This window comes from Motacilla alba, chromosome Z, assembly GCF_015832195.1.
Source record: "Motacilla alba alba isolate MOTALB_02 chromosome Z, Motacilla_alba_V1.0_pri, whole genome shotgun sequence".
Lineage (NCBI taxonomy): Eukaryota > Metazoa > Chordata > Aves > Passeriformes > Motacillidae > Motacilla > Motacilla alba.
Window position 1 is genome coordinate 58355107 of NC_052046.1, and position 22459 is coordinate 58377565.

Here is a 22459-nt window from a genome sequence, read left to right on the forward strand (position 1 = left end):
CAGAAAGAAAAAAAAATGTTTAAGGGCAAAATATCTTTTATTCTCATAAAACACATCAGAAACAAAATTCTTAATCAACTTTTTTTTTCATTATCCTTCATGTGCATGTATACTGCTACCTCTAGAAGTGGGAAATACTCTAGCTTTTTTAGACCAGTATTCATTTGTCCTGGTTTATCTAGTCTTTTTGGAAGACTTTGCAGTTTTGTTCTCTAAGGAAAATAATTGAACTAAATTAGGTACCCAGTTTTCTAAATATTGAAAATCCTGATTTTGATATCATTCTTCATACTTCCATGTTTTCATTTGAGAGATGTATATTTTTCCTCTTTCATGTTGCTGCTTAGAGCCAAAGATGTATCTCTTGGTGTTCTTTCTTGATTGAAAGCAAATGGTTAGGTAAGAAATATTTTACTCTAAATTTTATTTGAGAAATACATATTTTTCACACTTCATATTTGCAAGAATGACAGTAAACACGGTGTACTCACACATCCTGAGAATGACTGTCAGATGTTGATGGCAGTTATTGTATCAGTGAGGGGAAAATTGCTCTTAATAAGAAAACAGTTTTGGACTGCATAATCTCTTTGTCAAAACTAGAAAATCCTAAATATAAATGACTTCCAATTCTATGGGGGAAAATAAATTACTATGAAAGGAGAATTTAAGGTAGAGACCTACATTTTATGCAGTCTTTCATCCTTTTAAGTGTTTTTTAGTAAAATGATAGAAGCATGGAATCTACTCTCTGACGCTAATTCCAAATAAGACTAAGTACCTTTAGCTTGTAGAAGATTTAACGTCTAGCTCACCTTTCCTGCTTATATTGAACCTGATATTCTATTTTTTCAGTGCTTCCATCTTTAAAGATTTTCTACACCCTTTGTATAATCTAAATCTGAAGTTATCCAATGTTACAGTGTTATGTTGGTGCAAGTTCCCAGCATGTAAATGATGTTACACAGAATTAGGCTATCCCAGCATGGCAGTTGTTTGCATTGAGTTAATTATGTCATTTATTTAATTCCTTCTCTTCTCGCAATTTTTTGGATTTGGATGTAGGTGTTTCTTTCCTTTCCAGAGCACAGAAGTGACTTCTGGGTCATGAGTCCATATAGGACCTCATTTTCTATTCTGTGCCATATCCACACATACAGCCAGACTATTTCCCTTAAAAAAAAAAAAAAAAAAAAAAAAAAAAAAAAAAAAAAAAAAAAAAAAAAAAAAAGCTTGACTACTATGTCATTTTTTTTCCTGACAGGCTTTTCAGCTGTTAAAGAGTTTTGTCTGTCCCCTTACTGTGACCTTCAGATGACTGAGAGAGGCTTTTCTTTTGAAAAAAAAAACAAGCTACAATCTAGTTACCACAAAAAGTGCCAGTTCATATGCTTCTGCCCCATTCCCTGTCCAGGTGTAACATTTATCAGACTGCCATCAAAAAGGTAAACTTGCAGAAAATGAAACTCTTTTTTCCTAAGTAACAGTGCTGAGCTCATGGACTCATGGACTCTGTCAAGGGAGAAACAGTGGACAGGGCAGAAAAGCATGAAGCAGTGGAAGATACTCTGTGTTCCATGTTAGCTGCTAGTTCTGCCTTCCTAAGGTATGGAATACAATGAATGCCCATTTTCATTATTTCAATACTAGAGTGATTAGGAAGACTAAAGGACAATTACAAGAGAGTTAACCTTAATTAGGTCAAACTTAAATGAGTTACCTTCATTCCCAGGGATTCAGATGCTTTTGCAGTATTCTTCAATGAACTTATTTGCATGGCATGTCAGTGACATAGCAGAAGACTGACAACTCAGTTTACCAGCGACAAACCTGAGAGAGGCCTGGCTGTGGTCATACAGAGTCTAACAGCAATGTCTGCCCCAAAGTCCACTGATGGCCATTCAGCACAGAACACGTCTTTTCTCTCAAGAGCTTTTAGCATTGTGTGACACAGACTTAGAAACAAAGTTTGGGAACTATGACATCTGCTTTCTTATATTTTATATTTAAATAATAAAGATTCTGGAGACACTAAAGATTTTTTAGGGCAAGGAGTATTTTTGTAAAAAAAAAAATAACAGTCATTTTATAAGTTATTTTATTTTTAGGCAGGGACAAGCCTATTGATCCTGTGGGGCTGTACAGAAACATTATTCCCTTGATATTTTTAACTATGTAACCCACTATCCTCTTTGGGTTTTTTCTGTCTTTTAAATAAATAGCCAGTGATAGAGGTTTTTCTGTTTCAGCAAGTTTAGGAAACCAAATAGATGAGTTTCCAGAGCTACCCTGTGATATTCAGATGGGCTGTTGATTTTGTCAGTTTTTGCAGTTTAATCATCAATAATTTAAGCTCAAAGATTTGCTGATACACTGATATCTTTGATACTGAGACGGAAACTGAATGAGGCCTAACTGTGAAACTATCAGAAAAAGAAATTAAGTAAGAATAGAAAAGAGCCATGAAATGGTAGGTGGAGAAGAACAGTGCAGGGGAAAAGAGAGGTGTAAGATATGCATGGCTCCAAATATAGGAAAAAAATAGTCTTACTCAACTTCTGTCCCTCTACTACAACTCTGAAATATTTCTTCCTCTTTCTTTTAAATGTACACAGAATGTGTTTTTTATTCTTCAAGAAAATGACCATAAATTAATCTATATAACTGTGCTTAACAAATTAGAACATTAAGAATATATTTAGGCCATATTGTTTATGTTTTGTGGTTGGAATTTCTGGGTTTTTTAAGCAAAAGTTGATGAAAAATAGCACTATTAACAGAAAGGGAAAGTATTGAATGTGAAAACAGTCTTTCAGTGAACAGAACAGGTTCTTAATTCTCAAGTGATGAAAGACTGTGTAATTAGACAAAACAAATTTAATACAGGCAACTAAAATGCATAGTATAGAGTAACAAAGGAAACTGATAAAAGAATGGAAGAATCTTATATTTGGATACATTTTTATGAAAAAGGAACAATGCATAGTGTACCAGTTTTCAGGACATATTTTATGAGTTCATATTGCTTAATCAGCATTCCTATGATATGATGATTAGTTAAGCAACTTAGATTAAAAAAATAAAATAATTGATTTAAAAAAAAAGAACTATGTCATTAAGCCTTGAGCACTGACAACATTACTATTTGTGTGTTTCTATTCAATCTGCTTCCAGTCTGACTGTGGAAAATAAAGCAGATAGTGAAATGCTTCTGACATAAAAATGATTGACTCAGTCCATTGTCATATACAACCATGTTTCACCACATTTGAAATCCCTGCAAGATTGTATTAAATAAATGCTCCAAACATATGTTCCCCTTGTATTTTATACTACTTACCACTCGCTTATAACAAAAGTTTTAAACCTGCCTATTTTTAACAATTGTCTTCATGCTGCATATGCAGTGAATTAAAAAAACAAAACAAAACAAAACAACAAAACCAGTGAAACTGTTATTGTATTATGATGAAAATATAATATTTTCAGGGAAGATAGTTTTTAGGTTGAAACATTCTTGATCATTGATGGTCATTTATTGCTATTTACTTTTATTCTCTCCTAAATCGTTTAGGAATATTGTGATTTCTGAATGACATGACTGAGATATATAAAACAGTGGAAGGTGGCTATCAATCCCAGACTGCTGAGTGAGTGGATAAAACACAAATTCATGAGTGCTGTGTAAAAAATATCGCAGTATCACAGAGTGGTTGAGATTGGATCTGGGCCCACCTCCCTGTTCAAGCAGAGCTACTGAAAGCAGATTACCTAAGACCATGTCCAGATAGTTTTTAGTATTTCCAAGGTGAATATTCCACAGTCATTTCTTGGCAAACTGCTTCAGTATTTAGTAACAGTAAAAAAAGCTGTTTTCTGATAGTCATAGAGCTCTTTCATGTTTTCTTTTTCTCATTGCTTTTTGTCCTCTCATTGGACACCAAAGAAAACAGCCTGACTCCATCTTTGCGTCTTCTCTTCAGCTGTTTATATGTCTTGATGAGGTTTCCCTTGAGCCTTCTCTCCAGACTGAGCAGTTCTGCCTCTCCCAGCCTTACCCCAAAGGAAACATCACAGAATCATAGACTCATTAAATGATTATGATTGGAAGGCACCTTAAAGGTCCTCTAGATTCATATGCCCTACCTGGGTCTCCTTCCACTAGACCAGTTGTACACGGCCTTATCCAGCCTTGCCTTGTACTCTCACAGATGGGGAGTCCACAACCTCTTTGGACAACATATTCCTTCCTAATATCTAACCTAAAGGTACACTCCTTAAACTTAAGGCCATTACTGCTTGGCCTATTACTACATGCCATTGTCGAAAGTCCATTTCCGGCCCAAAGCCTTTTTTTCTCTGGACTGAGCAAGCGCAATTCTCCTAGCCCATCTTCACAGAAGAGATTGTCCAGTCCTGTGGTCGACTTAGTGTCTCTCTTTAGGACTTGTTCCAACAGGGCCATATCTTTCTTTTGCTGGGTGTCTCAGCCTCAGATACAGCATTCCAGGTGGGGTCTCACAAGAGCAGAGTAGAGGGAGACGATCACCTCCACTGACCTGCTGGGGACACCACTTTAGATGTCACCCAGGCTGAGTTGGTTTTCTGAGCTGCAAGTGCACAGTGCTGGGTTGTGTTTTCCTTCTCATCAACCAATGCCCCTAAATCTTTCTCCTCACAATCCATTCTCCACCCAGGCTGTACTTATGTTTGGGTTTCCCCAGTCGGGATGCAGGACCTTGCATTTGGCCGTGTTGAACATCACAGGGTTTTCACAGGCTCACCTCTTAAGCTTGACTGCAAGTGAGAAAGAGCTAAATGAGTGCTTTGAATGGATGTCCATATGGTAGAGGTTGTCACAGGTTTGTGATATGTGAAAAGATAACTTTATTATTGAAAAGGCTACAGTTCTGTTTTCATATATCTAAAGTAATTTACTGAGTTGGTGCAGATACTGCTGGTTTTGGTAATATGTTTGGTGTATTTAGAGAGCTAATATCATAAGTTCAGTTATGAAACAGTATTTTTGCACAAAACAGTACACTGAGAAAGGGCTGGTCGAGCGCAGTGACAAAGAAAGAAAGTGTTTATGAATAAGACAATGTGTTTGGAACACAATTGTTTCATAACCACTTCAATCAAGTACAGATAATTTCAATATAAATAGTTGTGTATGAATATGATTTATATTCTTTCACATCACAGTTCCTCTAGAAAGTCCACTTTGTTTTGCTGCTTTTTAATGGTTACTGTTTGCAGAAGTTGTTTATTATCAGTGTATTAAATTTTTCTGTTTCTTGAACCCTTCAGAATTTATTGGTGTTGCTGTAGAAAAGCAAATAAAACATGTTTGATTTTCTATTTCAGGGAAATCTTGAAGAGTCTTACACTTTTAATCCTCCAGTCATTAACTGTGCTATGAGGACATTCTGGTGAGGCGGTAAGTTGGTGTAGATCTATTACTTTGATCAGCTGAATTGTCATTTCAGATTTAACTTCTATAACAATGTCCTTCAGAGTCTATCTGACAAACTTTTCTTCCAGGCTCTCTTGGCAAATTTCCAAAACTTTAAATCTGTGATTGATTTTATATGTATGAAGTCTGAATCACAGCAGTGTCAGGTTATTTCTGTATTTACAGATCAACTGTATATCATATAAACAGAGCAGTTGATTTCTACATGCTCAGTTCCTATTTTCCAGAAATCCTAGGTTCCTACACATCTGGAAATCTGGGTGATTGTTGTAATTAGTTCAGTAGAGCACAAGTCACTCAGGAATGTTAGATATTATCAGGTTTCCAAATTCCAGTAACCTATTTATCAACTACATGTCAGACTCCTTCCAGAATATTCCATATCCACACTCGTATGAGTATGACAAAACTAATGGCTTTTATTTTTCTGACTGCAAAGAAGCCATGTAGATTTAAAACGTCACTGCAACCTGTCAATGTTCCTGGATGAGCAATTTTTAGAAAGCCCTAATAAATTACATCATCGCTTCTGTTGATCTTAGCAACACTCTAGTAACTCTTATATAATACTCTCTAACTGGGAGCTTTCATCTGAAATAGGATTATTTTAAAATTTTCTGAGTAGAGAAAACAGACACAATGGTTACTTATTTCTAGGTGTTAAAAAAGTTCTGAATAATGAAGGGCCCAATGATTGTGAGTCATGTTTTAGACAATTGCGTCCCATTTCTCTCAGCATTAATATACCATGCTCATTCTTTTTCTTTTAAACCAGGGAGATATTTGTTCTTATCAGTCATCTGCATGACTTTTTCTTTGTGATATCATTGAAGTATAATGTCACTAACTACATTGTTATCTAAAAGAAGTGATGTCACACAAGCAGTGTCTATTTATTGGAGTGAATACCAACAATGAAATTCCATTTTAATACTAAGTTTCCTTTTCAAGGAATTATTTTCCTTGCCTTTAAAAATGTGCTACAGATTACAGTGTAATATAAATCATGCCATTTGGTGATACTCTTATCTCTTTTTATTAGCTAAAATATAAATTAATTTTAATACAAAATATAAATTACTTTTTAGTAAAAAAAATATCCCCTTGTGTTGGTGTTTCCTACTGTAAAAATACAAGTGGTTCAGATGCAATAAAGTATTTTACCCAAATTAATAAACACATTCTTAGAACAAATTCACATTCTTAAAGTAAAATCTACTAAATACAAATCATATTTATTTCTGCAGTCTCTTGTATCAGATTGAGGGTTTTGGTTTTTTTTAAATAAACGCAAACTATTTATTAATATTTATATTTCACAGTTAAAGAATTCTTGATTGTCTGTGGCTAGATTCCCACTTCTTCAAGATTTTAAATCTGGAATAAATAAAATTTCCTAAAAGTATGTCCCTTCATCAAATGTAAGACATTTCCTTGAAGGAATTAATAGCAATGAAAAAACAATAGGAAATTAAAAATTAAAAAAAAAACTCTGCCAAATTTACAGCATAGTCTCAGTGGTTTAATATTTGTGTTAGTTTAAGAATTCTGTATTTGTGGCATAGGTATACAATAATATACAATTTTTGAACTTCCATTCATTTTCATTACAGATATTTTGGAAAAAAATAAATCCAAATTGTGCAAACTATCTCTTACAGGAAGTACTTTAGCAAAACTTCATAAGCATAGAAATACCTGCTGAAAATTGAATAGAGGTTGCTTCTTTTAGGTATTGATTTCTCTTAAACAGAAATTCAGTGATTTGTTTTGCTCTGGTTGGTGAGCACAGTTTCAGCCCTGAAAATGTCAATGTAATATTCCCCTTAAGAGTGAAATTTTGATAATGCAGAACTACAAAGCATGTCCCTCCGACTTCATTGTGTCTCAGATTCCATATTTAAACTTGGATGAACAGAGATATGTCTATGGCACTTTTATGATAATTAAGATACATGCAAAAGGAGACAATACATCTTCATTATTTAGCACAAATTTGTTGTGATTGATGAAAAAGATGAAGACTCTGGATACAGGCATATAAGATGCAGTCTATTACTTTTTTTTGATAATAGACTTAAGAAGGCACTTATTATTTTTTAAGCCTTTTATGATGGAATTCATAATATTAATAATAATATATGAGTACTAAACCTCTTAACACTGACTACCAGTTCAATAGCTTGGCAAGCTAGAATAAGTATATTCAAGCTTTAACCTCTAGGCCGTATTATTGAAGCTAATTTAGATTTGTTCAGTTTGAACATTCTGTTAGTTTGATAGTTATTTGGCTAGCTGAAATGTGATGATAGAATGAGTTCGAATGCTGTGGATAAAGAATTACATTACAAAAAAATTGTGTGTTTTGACAATAGTTCCTGTCTCACAATCACAACACAAAGGTCAAAGATGAGACATTTATGCAGAGTCAACTGCTCCTTAAGTCAATAAGCAGTTTTGAGTCTTATGGCTAAAGATGGATGAGTCCTGGAAAAAAAGTGAACACTCCCACACTCAGGCAATACTGTAGTTATGGCTAAAAAATTCCGGTTAATTTAGCTACTTACCATCAGCACAAAATTCACTTAAACACTTAATCAAGCTTAAAATTATGAAAAAAGAACCTCCTTTTTTGATAAAAAATCTATATTGTTCATAAATATATTTTTACTGAAACTGTCAATAACACAAGGCAAGATGTCATTTCTAATGAAGGAATAGTGATTAAGAAAGCAACCTAATAGACTTGCACAAAAAAATAAATACAGAACAGATACATTACCAATGAAAATATTTTTGTCCACAAAACTATATGTACTTCAAGTAATTTAGTTCTTCCAGACTTCTTTCATTGTGCAGATAGAAACTGGAATAAACAAAATCTTCATTAACTAGTCAGGCATCTATTGAAAGTACTCAATTCTTTTCTTCATACTATTCTATTACAGATGATTTTCAGTAAAACGAAAGGAAAAACATTTTTAATCTGTATTTTTCTTTCCAAGAAAATATTGCTATTTTGGTACTCCCAAATATGCAATATACAGCAAATAGTAGTGCAAGGAAATATATTATAAAGGTCAGTATTTCTCAGTATCTGTGCGCTAACTATAGTAGATGAGTCACGAAAGGCAATCTAGAGTTAGAAAACAGAGGTTGAAATAATATAATCTGAATAAAAAATAAAATATTGCTTCTTTGCAATTATAACTTTACTTTTCACAACCAGGTAGTACAGGATCTTGCAGCACAGGATCTTTGGTCTAATTTTAGCATATTAGTAGTAATTGGTATTTTATCATAAGTCACTTAATTGAGAGACAGAACTTTTTAAAGAACATTTTTAGTGCAACCTGTTGATATACATATATATCAATCTTCTATTAAAAACATCATATGTATATTGCATAATCATGGGTTTAAAATGAGTTAATATATTAATCAATTTTCCTATATGTTAGGATTATTTAAAGAATAAGTATTGATTGTTTCTCAGAAGGCATTTTAAAATCTTGTACAGTTTTGACAGATTTTAGTGCCTGGTTAGGATTCTGTATACCTAAAGATTAGTTAATAATTTGTAGAAAACACCTTTTTGTCTGAAATGTTTTTTGTGGAATTGGCCAAAACTTCATAGCAAAAGACCCTTTTTTCCCTCCATGTATTCTTGGCAGAGATCAATATCGTTTAGAAAAAAAAAAAAGCAAAACCAACCAAAAAAACCCCAAAAAAACCCCCCCAAAAAAACCCACAAAAAACCCCAAAAACATTGTTAAAATCCTTTTGCTTAGGAAATTGTAATTTTTTTTGTTGTTATTGTTCTGGTTTTAATTTTCAAATTTATATTATATTAGAATTCTTACATAAAAAAAGCTATTATCTGAAAGTAGCAGTGATTACATGCAACTATGTGTAAAATCAGCATCCTTCTAAATTAAGTTGATTTTTATTAATTTTCATGTGTTTGATAATCACAGAATGGGTTAGACTGGAAAGGACCACAGTTGGGCATTTGATCCAACTTCCCTGCTCAAGCAGGGAGATTCGAGAGCACCTTGCACAGGATTGTATACAGATGGCTCTTCAATATTCTGAGTGAGGGAGTCTCCACAGCCTCTTTGGGCAATCTCATTCAAAACATGGTCACCCACACAGTGAAGCAGTTCTTCCTCATATTCGGGTGGAACTTCCTGCGCATAATTTTCTGCCCATTGCCTCTTGTCCTATTGCTTGGCACCACTGAGCAGAGCCTGGAGCCTTTTATTACCCTCCTTTCAGATACTTACAGACATCAACAAGGTCCCCTCTCAGTTGTCTCTTTGAGACTGAACAGGCCCAACTCTCTCAGCCTTTCCTTGTAAAAGAGATGTTCCAGTCCGTTAATCATCCACTGGACCGTCTCCAGGATCTCTCATGATCTCCCCTGCACTGAGGAGCCCAGAACTGGACACAGCACTCCAGATGTGCCTCACCAGGCCTGAGTAAATGGGCAGGATCACCTTCCTCTACCAGCTGTCAATGCTCTTCCTGATGCACCCCAGGACACCACTGGCCTTCTTGGCCACTGGGACACAGGGCTGGCTCATGGTCAGCTTCTTCTCCACTAGGACCTCCAGGTCCTTGTCTGCAGAGCTGCTTCCCAGCAGATCAGCCCCCAGCCTGTTGTGGTGCCCAGGTTATTCTTCCCCAGGTGCAGAACCCTGCATTTGCCTTTTTGGAATTTCAGACAGCTCTTCTCTGCCCATCTCTCCACCCTCTCAAGGCCCTTCTGAAGGGCTGCACAGCCCCCTGGGATATTGGCCACTGCTCCCAGCTCTGTGTCATCAGTGAACTTGCTGAGGAGGCCTCTGCCCCTTGCATCAATAACTTGCATCTAAGTTATTGATGAACAAGTTAAACAGTACTGGATCAGTATTGAAGCTTGGGTTGACACGAGTAGTGACAGGCCTCCAGCCAGACCCTACACTACTGATTACAACCCCCTGGCATCTCCCATTCAGCTGGTTCTGAATCCATCTCCCTGTGCACTCACCTCATCCACACTCCCTGAGTTTGCTTGTGAGGATGTTGTGAGAGACAGTGTCTAAAGCCTTGCTGAAGTCAAGGTAGACAACATCCACTGCTCTCTCCTCATTCATCTGATTACTTGTTTCATTATGAAAGGCAATGAGGTTGTTCAAACATGACCTGTCTTTACTGAATTCATGCTGACTCCTGATCAGCTTCTTGCCTTCCATGTGGTAGTCACAGACTCCGGAATGAGGCACTCACTGCATCACCTTTCCAGTGATTGAGGTGAAGCTGTCTGGGCAGTAGTTCCCTAGCTCCTCCTTCATGCCCTTTTGGAAGACCAGGGTGACGTTTGCTGCATTCCAGTCCTCAGGTACCTCTTCTGATCTTCAAGGCCTTTTAAAGATGGTCATGAGCATCCTGTCTAGGATGTCCAACAGCTCTTTCAGCACTTGTGGATTCATCCCATCAGGGCCCTTGGAATTGTGGGTATCATGTTTTCCTGACTCTAACCCAATCCTCTGTGATCAAGAGGAAGTTTTCCTTCCAACATTCATTTAACCTGGTCTCCTGGGTCAGATATTCCTGGAGGCTGGTCTCATCAGTGTAGACTGATGCTTCTATAACTCTGCCTTCTTTACCTCCTCTTACCAGGGTCTCCTCTGCATTTACCAATGGGCCTATATTCTCTTTTACTTTTCTTTTGTAATTCATATATTTGAAAAGCCTTTTTTTTAGATCCTTTACATCCTTGGCCATATTTAATTCTAGATGTGCCTTGGCCTTTCTAGTCTCATTTCTACTTTGATCACCTCTCTATATTCACTCCAAGTGACCTAACCTCACTTCCATCTCCGGTGTATTTCCTGTTAACTCTTGAATAATGACAGGAGTTTTTTATTCATCCAAGGAGGTTTCTTGCTCTTTTCACCTACTTTCTCACTGGCACACATCACTCCTGAGCCTGGAGGAACTGATCCTTGAAAATCAGCCAACTCTCTTGGAGTCCTCTTCCCTGCAAGGCCTGTTCTTCTGGGACTTCTCCAAGATCCCCAGTGAGGCTAAAGCCAGCTCTCCTGAAGTCAATGGCCGTAACGTTACTCACTGTCCTGATACCTTTTCATTCAGTAGTGAACTGCACAATTTCAGGGTTGCTACAGCCAAGACTGCACCCAACCTTCACATCATCAACATTCTTATTTGTTAGTATGAGGTTGAGCAGCAAACTACTGCTTTTGGAATCATTCACTACCTTGTACAGGAAGTTATCATTGATGTTTTCCAGAAACCTGCTGGAAGTGTATTTTATAATGCATTTCTTTTTTATAGATTAGTACAGTTGATCTTTGTGAAGTAGGCTTTACCTGTAAAACTAATTAATTTCCGTGTGATCTAGGACAGTGATAAACTTTACATAGACAGAGGCTGAAATTCTGTTGTACCTTATGCAAGTTATGAAATAAAATATGAAGCTTCTCAAGACAAGGCATCCAGAGTAATTTTTTTTTCATTTATCTTTCCAATTTTGAATTAAAATGCACTTTCACTACATATATAATGCTCAGTGTTATTTTGATTCTTCAGAGCATTGCATCTGTTGAGAATTAGTGAACAAGATTGTGCAGTTACTTTCCCACATGTTCTTTTTTTATTATTTCCTGGTCAGATCCTGAGAGAAAATTGACTTTTTTTAGAGGATTTATCATTTAGACTATGGTTTCCATGCACATTTGAAGCAGCTTTTTGAGGCAGCACTTTAGTAAAGGCAGGCATTCAAAAATAGAAAAGCAGGAAAACTACTCTCAGTGCACTGAAGATGTTAAACTTTGTTTTAGATTTTTAAGTATTATAATACAATTCTGAATAACATATGCCATTCTGAAACATTGTAATGCAGAATACTGTGTATTCTTCTCTATTTATGTTAGCAAATATATAATAAATTTAATCAACTTTTCTGTTATAAACCACTCAAAACAAATCTAAGATGACTGCATGTTTTCACTAGTCTTTCAGTAAACATGAATAGCAATGTAGAGTGACCCAATAGTTGACAACATATATGTTAAAAAGATAAGACAGGTCTGGCCTTTTTCTGAAGTCTTGTATGAAAAATCTGTACATAGTATCTTTACAATTGACTTGATATTCAAGATTCCAAAAAGGCAAAAATCCTTCACTTTTCTTTGTCTGCTTGCTCTGTGCTTTCAACACACTTTGATGTTATAAACAACTACACTTAGTTTCTTTTGTTGAATTCATGACTGTAGTTCTGATTTCCTATAGTAATAGGGATGACATCTTGGAAGTACAAAAATGCCTTTTTGCTGCTTAAAAATAAGCAGGTTGCTGTTACATCTGAATCCTCTGACAAAACCATACTGATGTACTAGAAATCATGAAAAGTGGATTTTTCAGTTTTTACTTATTTTGGGGGCAGAATAATATCAGTACTTGACAAAAATAATTTATTCAAAGTGTTTGTCTTCACATGCTTTCATCTTTACAGGTGAATGGAAATATGTTTCTGATAAGGAACATGCTATCATATGAAAGGGATTTGAATTATATTACTATGATGTACTACATGACTTGTATCAAGAAATTCACAGCCATAGTACAAAGCCAGCTCCTAACAGGCTCATGTTATGCCATCACAACACCTGGCTTCCTGCATAAGTTTTTAAAATCTATAGTTTCCACATTTTCATTAGACAACTATTTTTGATAGAAATTGATTTTTGAAAATAGCTGCAGAATAGAAAGTGGTTTATTATAGTTGCTCCAATACAAGATGCATTGTTCAAATAGATCAGAAAAATACAACTTTTAAATTTGCTAAAAACCTTTTTAAATTTCTGAATGGCTGCAAAGAATACACTGACATCAACTTTTTACTTGGATTATTATTATTTGCATTTTCTATTTACAGGATCATATTTCTACTCTTTTTCTATATTTGTTCTTTTGTGATAATCCATGCCTTAAAATCTTCCATAAATTTCTTTTGTCCATGAGAAGCACAGCATCTTGTCAGATATGGTGTTCTTTTAAAATGTAAAACAAACAAAGAAAGCAAAAGCAAAACCAAAGTAAAACCAAACCAACCAACCAAACAAATTTTTAAAAAAACCCTAAAAACCCAACCAAAAAAGAAAAAGCCCACCCAAACCCAGAAGTTTTGTATACTTGTAACAAAATACCTTTTATACATTAACTTCTATTTTATAGGCAATAGCATGTCACCCTGATTTTTTAAGACTTTGCTAAACCTTCTGATGTTTATGTTCTTGTAACAAACTTTCTCACACACAATTCAGTAAATAACTTACGTTTTACATTCTTTTATGGAGGAGGAGAGAATTGATGGACTCTTAGTCTGTCCAGTGTCATTGGAGAGGTGGCACTGTCATCCTCCAATCCACTGTCACTTTTGGAAAACTATAAATGTTGGAGTCAGAAAATAAAAGTCTCTCTTTTTTATTCACCTGGAAAGCAGCAGTGTCAGTGTCGTCATTTCGTGTCGTATTGTGACAATAGCACGTAACCCTATGTCCCTGAAATAGGATGCTCTCAAATTAGGAGAAATTGCTTATGAGATAGGTTAGCAATTATGGTGACAGTTCTAAAACTGGAATACAATAGAACTTTTTTTTCAGCCCCACAGTTTGAAATGTGTTTATCTAATTTGTTGCAATATATTAAACAAAATACAAGGTTTATGATTCCAGAAATATGAGAGAAGAAGAATGACTTTGGGTAGAGAGTTCTGCTCTAAAAATTTTGGTCATTAATTAACCAGTTCAAATAATTCATTCATATGGATTAGTGAAGCCATGAAACAGATTTGTTGAAAGTGGGATGACTGGTACTTACTCTTTTTTAATGCTTCTAAAAAGTCCCATATTATCCAAAGACAGTAAACATAGATTTTTCCCAATAGTATACAGGGCTTTTATGTCTCAATAACCAGCTTTAAACTATGCATTAGGTTACCAAAGGAAGAGTTGCAGTAAGGACAGTAGGAAAAAGAATCATACCTAGGAAAATCAGAAGACCTCTTCCTGAATCCATTTTGGTATGTGAGTTGGAGCTAGAGAGAATTTCAAATGCATTCAATTCCCTTGGTGAATGTCATGTTTCCTCAAATATTTTTTAGAAATAACATATAAAATTCCCTGTACTTCTATGGCAGGAAATTAGGCAAAACACGATTAAAAATAAACTATGAAAAAGTTTGTCTGATGGGATGAAAAAAGTAGTGCATTTGAAGGAAACAGCTGTTTTATTCTTCAAAAATTGTTTCAGACTAGAAGACAGTGGTACATTTAATGATTCTTCTCTTTGTAACATGACTTAACGGCAAAGAGATACTTTAAAATCAAGCAAACAAACAAGCTTCCAGAACTCCTCCCTCAAAAATCAGTGCCAAGTTATTTTTTAAATATTTAGTGGTGAGAATTTAGTTATCTGAAAATGGCTTTCATTTTCTGATACAGTGTGTATACAAATTCAGCTGTCAGGTTGCTTTGTCCTATTTTAATTAGAGATTTTGGTACTATCTCTTAAAAAAAATCCCAAAACAATCGGTCTTGATGTTACGGCTGTAATTCATTGTACAAATAAGAGGTCTGTATTTCATAGAATCATAGAATGGTTTAGGTTGAAAGGGACCTTAATTGTAATCTAGTTCCAGCTCCCTGCCATGGACACATTTCATTAGACCAGCTTTCTCAGGGTTCCAGCCTGGCTGTGAGCACCTCCAGAAATGTACATCCACACCTTCTCTGGGGTCCAGGTTCCAGTGCCTCACCAGCCTCACAGTAAAGATTTTTTCCCTAATATCTAATCTCTACCTACTCTCTTTGAAGCCATTGCCACTTGCCCTGTGACTACATGGTGTTGTAAATAATTTCTCTACCTCTCCCTTGTAGGTTCCTTCAGGTACTGGAAGGCTTCAATTAGATCACTGCAAAGCCTTCCCTTTTCCAGGCTGAACAATTTCAGTTCTCTCAGCCTTTCCTTGTAGAAATGCTCCATTCCTCTGATGATCTTGGTGGCCTTCTTCTGGACTCACTCCAACAAGTCCATGTCCTTCTTGTGCTGGGGACCCCAGAGCTGAGTGCAGCACTCCTGGTGGGGTCTCACAAGGCAGAGTACAGGGACAGAATCAAATAACCTCCCTTAACCTTCTGGCCATGCAACTTTTGATACAGACCAGAAATGGGCCGCAAATTCATTTCTCATCCAACAGAACCTCCAAGTCCTCCTCAGCAGGGCTGCTCTCAATCTGTTCACTCCCACAGCCTGTGTTGGTACTAGGGTTTGCCCAAACCCATGTGCAGCACCTTGCAAAAAACATTTCTGAAATAGCAAACAAGAGCTAAGATTTTTAGAATTCAAGACTGAACTTTAAAGTGGTTTTTTTCTGATGATATTATGAAGATTTTGCTAATGAAATAATATATGTATAATAATGTTTTACCCACATCATCTCATATATAACTTGGGATTTTTTTCACTAAATGAAAACTATTTGTCACAGTTTGTTCTAATGCAGAAATATATTTCTAAAGAAGCAGTAAGTATTACAACTTTTTCATTGAGACATTTACTCTGTAAATACTACATTAGGTGACTAGTGTAGGTGACTTTGTTCTACTCCCCTTCTTTTTTTTTGCCTGCTTAGATTTTTATCTAAGGTAATAACAATAATTATAAAATTTAAGTCAGCAGCTGTTGGCACACATATTTTTGTTGCTGACAAATTCAATTAAAGACATTGCTAGCTAAACCAATCAAGTAACAGGTAGCTCAAAAAAGGTCAACTCTAAATTATAGTTTCCCATAATAATTTCCCAAACCATTAAGTTTGTAAAATTAATTTGAAATTGAAACTCATAAAAGTAAATTATGGAGAATGCCTCGCTAGTTTGTGGGTATTCTAGAGCATAAAACTGTATGTCTTCCATGCAAAATGCTCCTCCTAATATTGTCCAGGTTGCAGCACAAGTACAGAAGGTTCCAGCAGTATTTGTATTAAAAAACCTATTTACAGGAATGCTAATTCTTGTCAGGAAGATTTTTTTTCTTCTCCCCGATAATAAGAAACCAAATGTTCTTCTTTTATTTTGTTCTGAACTATTTTTTAGGACATTTGAAAAAGACAAGAAAGAAGGTTTGGTTCACAGTAACAAGCAAAGCTATTAAAATAACCATAGTATCTTTATAAGTTGAACAATTCAACAGGGAATTAAATTTCCAAAATTCTAGTGTGAGTTTGAACTTCACCATGAATTAAAATGCAAATGAGAATTAAAGCATCTAACCCCAAAAGAACTTAATAGTAAGATGGGATGAATCACTTATTTATACAGCTACATTAAGCTTTTAGTTACTGTAAACCAAGCCTCATTAAAAGTAATATTTACCAATAATTCTACAAAACTGAGGTTTCATGTTCCCTGATTTGTTTCTTCTAAAAACTGCAACAGCTTGTGGGAGTTAAAAAGAGCTTGAAAAACTACACAGGTAGGGAATTGAACGTGATCGCAGTTGTTTTTAGACAGTATTTTAACATCGAATGCTGGTTAAAGACAGAATAAGGCTTTTCCTGAGAATATAAACTAACTAAACAATAAAAGTCAGTAAAGACTATTCAAAAAGAGGACTAAAACCAGTACGCATATAGGGTTTACAAAGGAAATGACTACTAAGCACCTGAGGTTAGTCTGGTAAGCACCATAATGGTTTCAGTGAGCACTCATCTGGAATTAAAATGTCTGTCATTCTTTCTTTGTTTCACAGTATTGTTTATGGTGAAATTAAATATGTGTCTGCTGAATTATCTCGTAGATAACTCATGTGCATTAGACCTAAAACCCAAAACAGACAAAAACCAAACAAAAAAACCCAACCACAAAACCGCACAAAATCAGCCCATAAATATCTCTTAGAAAAAATAGTTTTGGGGAATCAACAAGTGCTGCAACAACAATCTCCCGCTTCTACAAAACTGTGAAAGCAGTTGATTTATAATTACTCTGGAACAGTAGTTTAGCTCATGTTAGCCAAAAGAGCTTCAGAGTTCACTGTAGATGCTCATTGGCATGAGGAATTGTAAACCTATAGCCTTTTTCAAAGAATGCAGGCATTCATATTGTTTTAATAGACATAGGTGATGCTGACTATTTTGCTTACCCTTGTCTGGGGTGTCCTTTATAAAAGCTTTGTTTTAATAGTAGAAAATTGTTATTCAGATTTTCTTTTATATATGAAAGCATTTTTTTGATAAATTGCTATCTCAAAGAGAATAAAAGTTTCTGGCACATTAAAGCCACCATGTAGTTAAATAGTACCACACTGAGAGACCACGGGACTTGAATTTAAATATATATTTTATTCTAGTATATAAATAGATTTTAAATTTTAAAATTTGATGAATTTTAAATTTATATCCTCAGTAGTTTTGATTTCTTTCGTTTTTAGACAGAAATTATGTCTTTGACAAATTACAGCCATGTCAGATTCTTAAGTGCAAAAGTTCAGGTTGGTTTTTTTCTATTCTGTAGGTATTATTCTTTTCCCACATTGTACCTGCACATTGGGTTTCTTTAGAAAGTAATGGTTTGCAGGCCTTTTTGTTATAAGAGGCCAGGTGCAATTTGATTTGGAATGAAAAAAGAGGAATTTAGTTTCCTTCTTGTCAACCTTTATTAGTGGATAGATGTTGAAGACTTCACATGAAAATACAAGTGCCCAGCTGTCAGTTTCTAACATGAATTAATTACGGTAACAGAACACAATTCACACGTAAGTTTTAATGTATGAAGTCGAAAACCTACATGCTCATATTCAAAATATATCACTGCCTCAGACACACATATAGTTTTTTTTCTGTTATTATACAAGCTAAAATAACGTGTTTTGAATAAAACTCAATGTGAAAAGTTTAGGTAAACTGTGGAAAGGGATAAAATGTTTGAATTATTTGATATATACAAACTAGTCAATAGAAATATATCTTTTTGAAGAGTGCTTCTAGTTAGACCAGTGAAAGCTGTATAAAATAGATATAGCAACTTATTTTCTCTAACTGATTCCATACTAACTAATGGAAAACCTTTCAATTTCAATGGTAGGGGATGGTGACACCTGCCAAAAGAGTTTTGAGAAGTTATTTCATCCAATTCTCAATGTGAAAAATATTTGACTGTGTGGTTTACAACAGAGTATAAGAAATATAATATTCATTATATATTTTGACTTTTCTCAGTATAAGAAGTTTAAAAATATTAATTTGCAAATGAAATTAACTAATGCTACATCATACATTATTCATGCATATATGATGTATCATTCTTTTATGTGTTGATATTCATCAGTTTTAAATGAAAGCATAAATTACTTGCAAGCAAGGAAAAAAATAGCCAGTTACCAATCTTTATACTTCACATCCTTATACTGGCCAGCATAATTGAACCTTCCATTTACTTTAGGTTTACAGCTACAGAACGCAGAAAAATAGAGTAGTAGTGATTACAGTGATTGCTCTGTTGGTTTCTTGGACTGAAAGATTTTCTGGTGTGATATTTGAGCATTTGGTCAATTTGTACATGATCTCCCAACTTCCAGCAGTAAACCAGAAGCCTAGCCAGAACTGTAGCTATTAGTTCCAGCTAATCTGCATATATTGGGAAACAGAGAACAAAGACCAGCTGTGTATTTGTAGCTCAAAAGAAATACAGCTAGCTGGGAAATGAAAATGAGATCAAAACAGTGCCTTCAGTTGGGTAAAATTGAAACAACTAGTTTAATTGTTGCATGTGATAAGTTCAAGTAGATGCAAGCAGTTCAAGCAGTTCAGACCTGATAAGTGGACCTGAGTGTTTTTTAAAATTCTAAAATAACATAGAGACTTCATTGATGGAATTATCTGAGCCCCAAATACTCATTACAAAAAGGATTACTATTGGAGTTTTTCTGTGACAAACCCTAGACTTGTAAAGAAAAGGGAAATACTTCTTAGGATATTTTTAGATAATTTTTGCTAATGATCACATTCATGAAATGAAACAACCTTCCTATGCTTTGGAAACAGAAAAAAGTCTCAACTGAACTCTGATGTTATAGCGTTGGTTCAAACAGGAATAATGCTATAGCAGCCATAAAGATATTAGTTATATTGCTATAAGAGAATTCATAGATGCAATTGGGACATAAATCTACGTAGCTGAACCAAGACTGTCACGATAGGAATAAATTAAGTGTTTCAAAATCAGTGATTTATTTTCCTGGCCCAAATCACACTGAAAGTTGAAAATAATTTAATTAATTATATACTTTCCTTTTAAGTATCTATCCAATTGATGCAGTAAGGGTTATCATCCATTTTGCTTGTTTTCATTATTCTGGAGATTTCTATGGGTGTATCTAGATATATTTTCTACCTACTGGGAAATACCTTGATATTGCTTTGAAAGTTCTCAGTTCTGTTGAAGAGTTTAATGCATAAGACAGGAAAATTGATTGTCTTCACTAATTGGAGTTGGCACATTTGTAGTGGTAGTATAATAGTTCTTCAATAGGGAAAAAACTGAAGGCTGTTACTCCCCTTGTCCTCCTCCCCTTCCCCAGGATAGTTTGTTGTTTGCGAAGGAATGCCATGTCCAACATAGCCTCTCCACTTTGTGGGCTCTTTGTCCTTTACTTCTCTACTATCTGCAGTGTCAGAACATCCTCATATTCTCAATCCTTTTCAATCTTTGAGTGACTTCCTCAATAGTTGTCAAGCTCCTGCAGTAATTTATTGGTATGTCCAATTTTCCTGCTTAATTGAATACTGTTAAAATAATATAGCATACCAGAAAAAAAACCCTGCTAAATGGCTATCCCTTGACACCACTTTGCCAGTATAAAATGGGATGCTCTTTAGATCTTTTTTAACTAATTTTCAGAGATATTTGTACCGTATGGCAATGTCTCACTGCCTCATTTCTGTTGCTCCTTAAGGCATGCTTTACCAGCTCAACCACGGTGATATAGATCTGTCAGCCTCTGCCACTACCAGGTTCATGCCCCAGTTTTCTCAGCGGCCTCTGTGGAAAAAAATACAAGATTATATGCTGTTTATTTTATGTAGATAATCCCACCATGACTCAACACAAATGCTTGTCTGATTCTGTAGTTCTAGACCACTTGTAAGGGAAGTAAAGGATCTATGGGGAGAAAAAGACTACTTTATATTCAGCCTTTTTACCAGATTTAATGATTGTTCCTAGGAAGAGGAAAAAAATAATAATAATTAGTCAATTTTCATAAAAGTGTGGGAATTCTGGGTTGTAATACAATACTTAAAAGAAAACTACCTTAAGCCCATTTTGTAAGTGTTTATACTTCAATTTTGCACTAATGCAAACTACAATATATGTTATTATAGGCATCTTTGTGATGTTACAAGATAAATCTCCTATCTCCTGTAAAGTGGCTCTAAATTGGCAAATTGACAAAAGCTAAATTCAAAGCAATTTAACAAATGAAATAGGTGAGAAATAATATTCTTTTTACTCCAAATAACAAGGAAATTGGAAACAAGTAAAAATTAATCCACTCAAAGACAGATTTTTTTGCAATGAACCTCTTAGTGAAGTTAGCTTCTTGCCTGCAGGATCTAAAACCAAAGCTAAGAGCTTGAAATACCAACATAGATCAGTTTGTCTTCTTTCAAAACAAAACCATATAAAATAAAACCTAATGTATATTTTTTTTTTCCTGTGTATTATTGTCTAGATTTCTGATGGTGGTTCTATCATAATTTCTTCACCAGAGAGTCTTCTTCTGTAATTTATTTGTGTTAATCCATCAGTATTACATACAAAATTAAATGTCCTGCACTTTCATATTGAAAACATAATTTTGAACTACGGATTTTCAAGCTGGGAATTAATTTGTCATATTTCTTGCTATTTACCTTCCTTTTGCATGCTTTTCTGTCATCTGCAGGATTCAGGATAATACTACTTGGGTCCCAGTGTCCTGGTTATGTCTTCCAGATCTCTGTAGTCACAACTGTTATCCTCCAGGTTGCCTCATTTAGTATAACTGGTTCGAACAAGGAAGAACAGCAAGGGTTCACAGTCAGGGGGACAGGCAAGCTTTGACTATCTCCCCACCGCATGCTGCATGTGAATCCCCATGAAGTAACTAACTTCCCTAGACAAAAAGCCAAGTCAGCTCTTGAGTGAGTGCCTCCATCCCCCACAGCAACAAGTGACCTGCTGGTATCATTTGCTTTTCTTTTTAATGCTCCTGCATTAAAAGGACCATTGGTCAAGGTCACTTGTCCTGGATTATTTGTTTGAAAGTAAAATTTTATGGATGTATAAAAATTGATCTGTTTTAGGAATCAAAACTAATCAAAAAGAAATTTGGAAATATTTGAGGTGTTTGCCATATTTAATATCATTTTAAAAATATGATATGAAATCATATTAAAAACAGAAGGTTTAAAAAGATGCAGTAAGGTTAAGCCTAGATGGTTCTTTGCTTTGTAAGTGGACAACATAAAAGACAATCATAATGTTTATGGAAGTCACTAATCTACTTCCATCCTGGTGCTAGAATATATCTCCTTCTGAAAATTTGAGTGAAAAATTAAGGTTATATTTTTTTTCTGGATTGATTTGAGATGGGAAATAGTGAGAAATATGTACAAAGTTACCATATGAACTATCATGAGAAGATTTTTATGTCTTTCATACTATTGATCAGATCACTTATTGAAAGGTGAATCAAGATCAGAATGCATTAGGAGTTTAGGAAAAGAGACTGAGACAACTTTTAAGTCAAGAGGGAGAAAATCTCTTTAAAAGATCTTAAATGTTAAAATGCCATGAAGAAGAGGTACCAAGGTATAGGAGAAGTGGAAGACAAAGACAGACAGCATGATAATATCAGTGCTAAAGTAAAGTGGTA

General features: G+C 35.0%; 1 protein-coding gene across 48 annotated transcripts in view; it reads left to right on the top strand.

Moving 5' to 3' along the window:
• Window positions 1-22459, top strand: part of PTPRD (protein tyrosine phosphatase receptor type D) — a 1163449-nt gene that overhangs the window by 233606 nt on the left and 907384 nt on the right. For 47 of the 48 annotated variants that reach the window (XM_038124763.1, XM_038124765.1, XM_038124766.1 and 44 more), the window contains one exon: window positions 5368-5440. The exons of the other annotated variant lie outside the window; for it this stretch is intronic. The gene's annotated coding sequence lies outside the window, so the exon portion shown is untranslated. The remainder of the gene's footprint in view (window positions 1-5367; window positions 5441-22459) is intronic. 48 annotated transcript variants of the gene reach the window in all.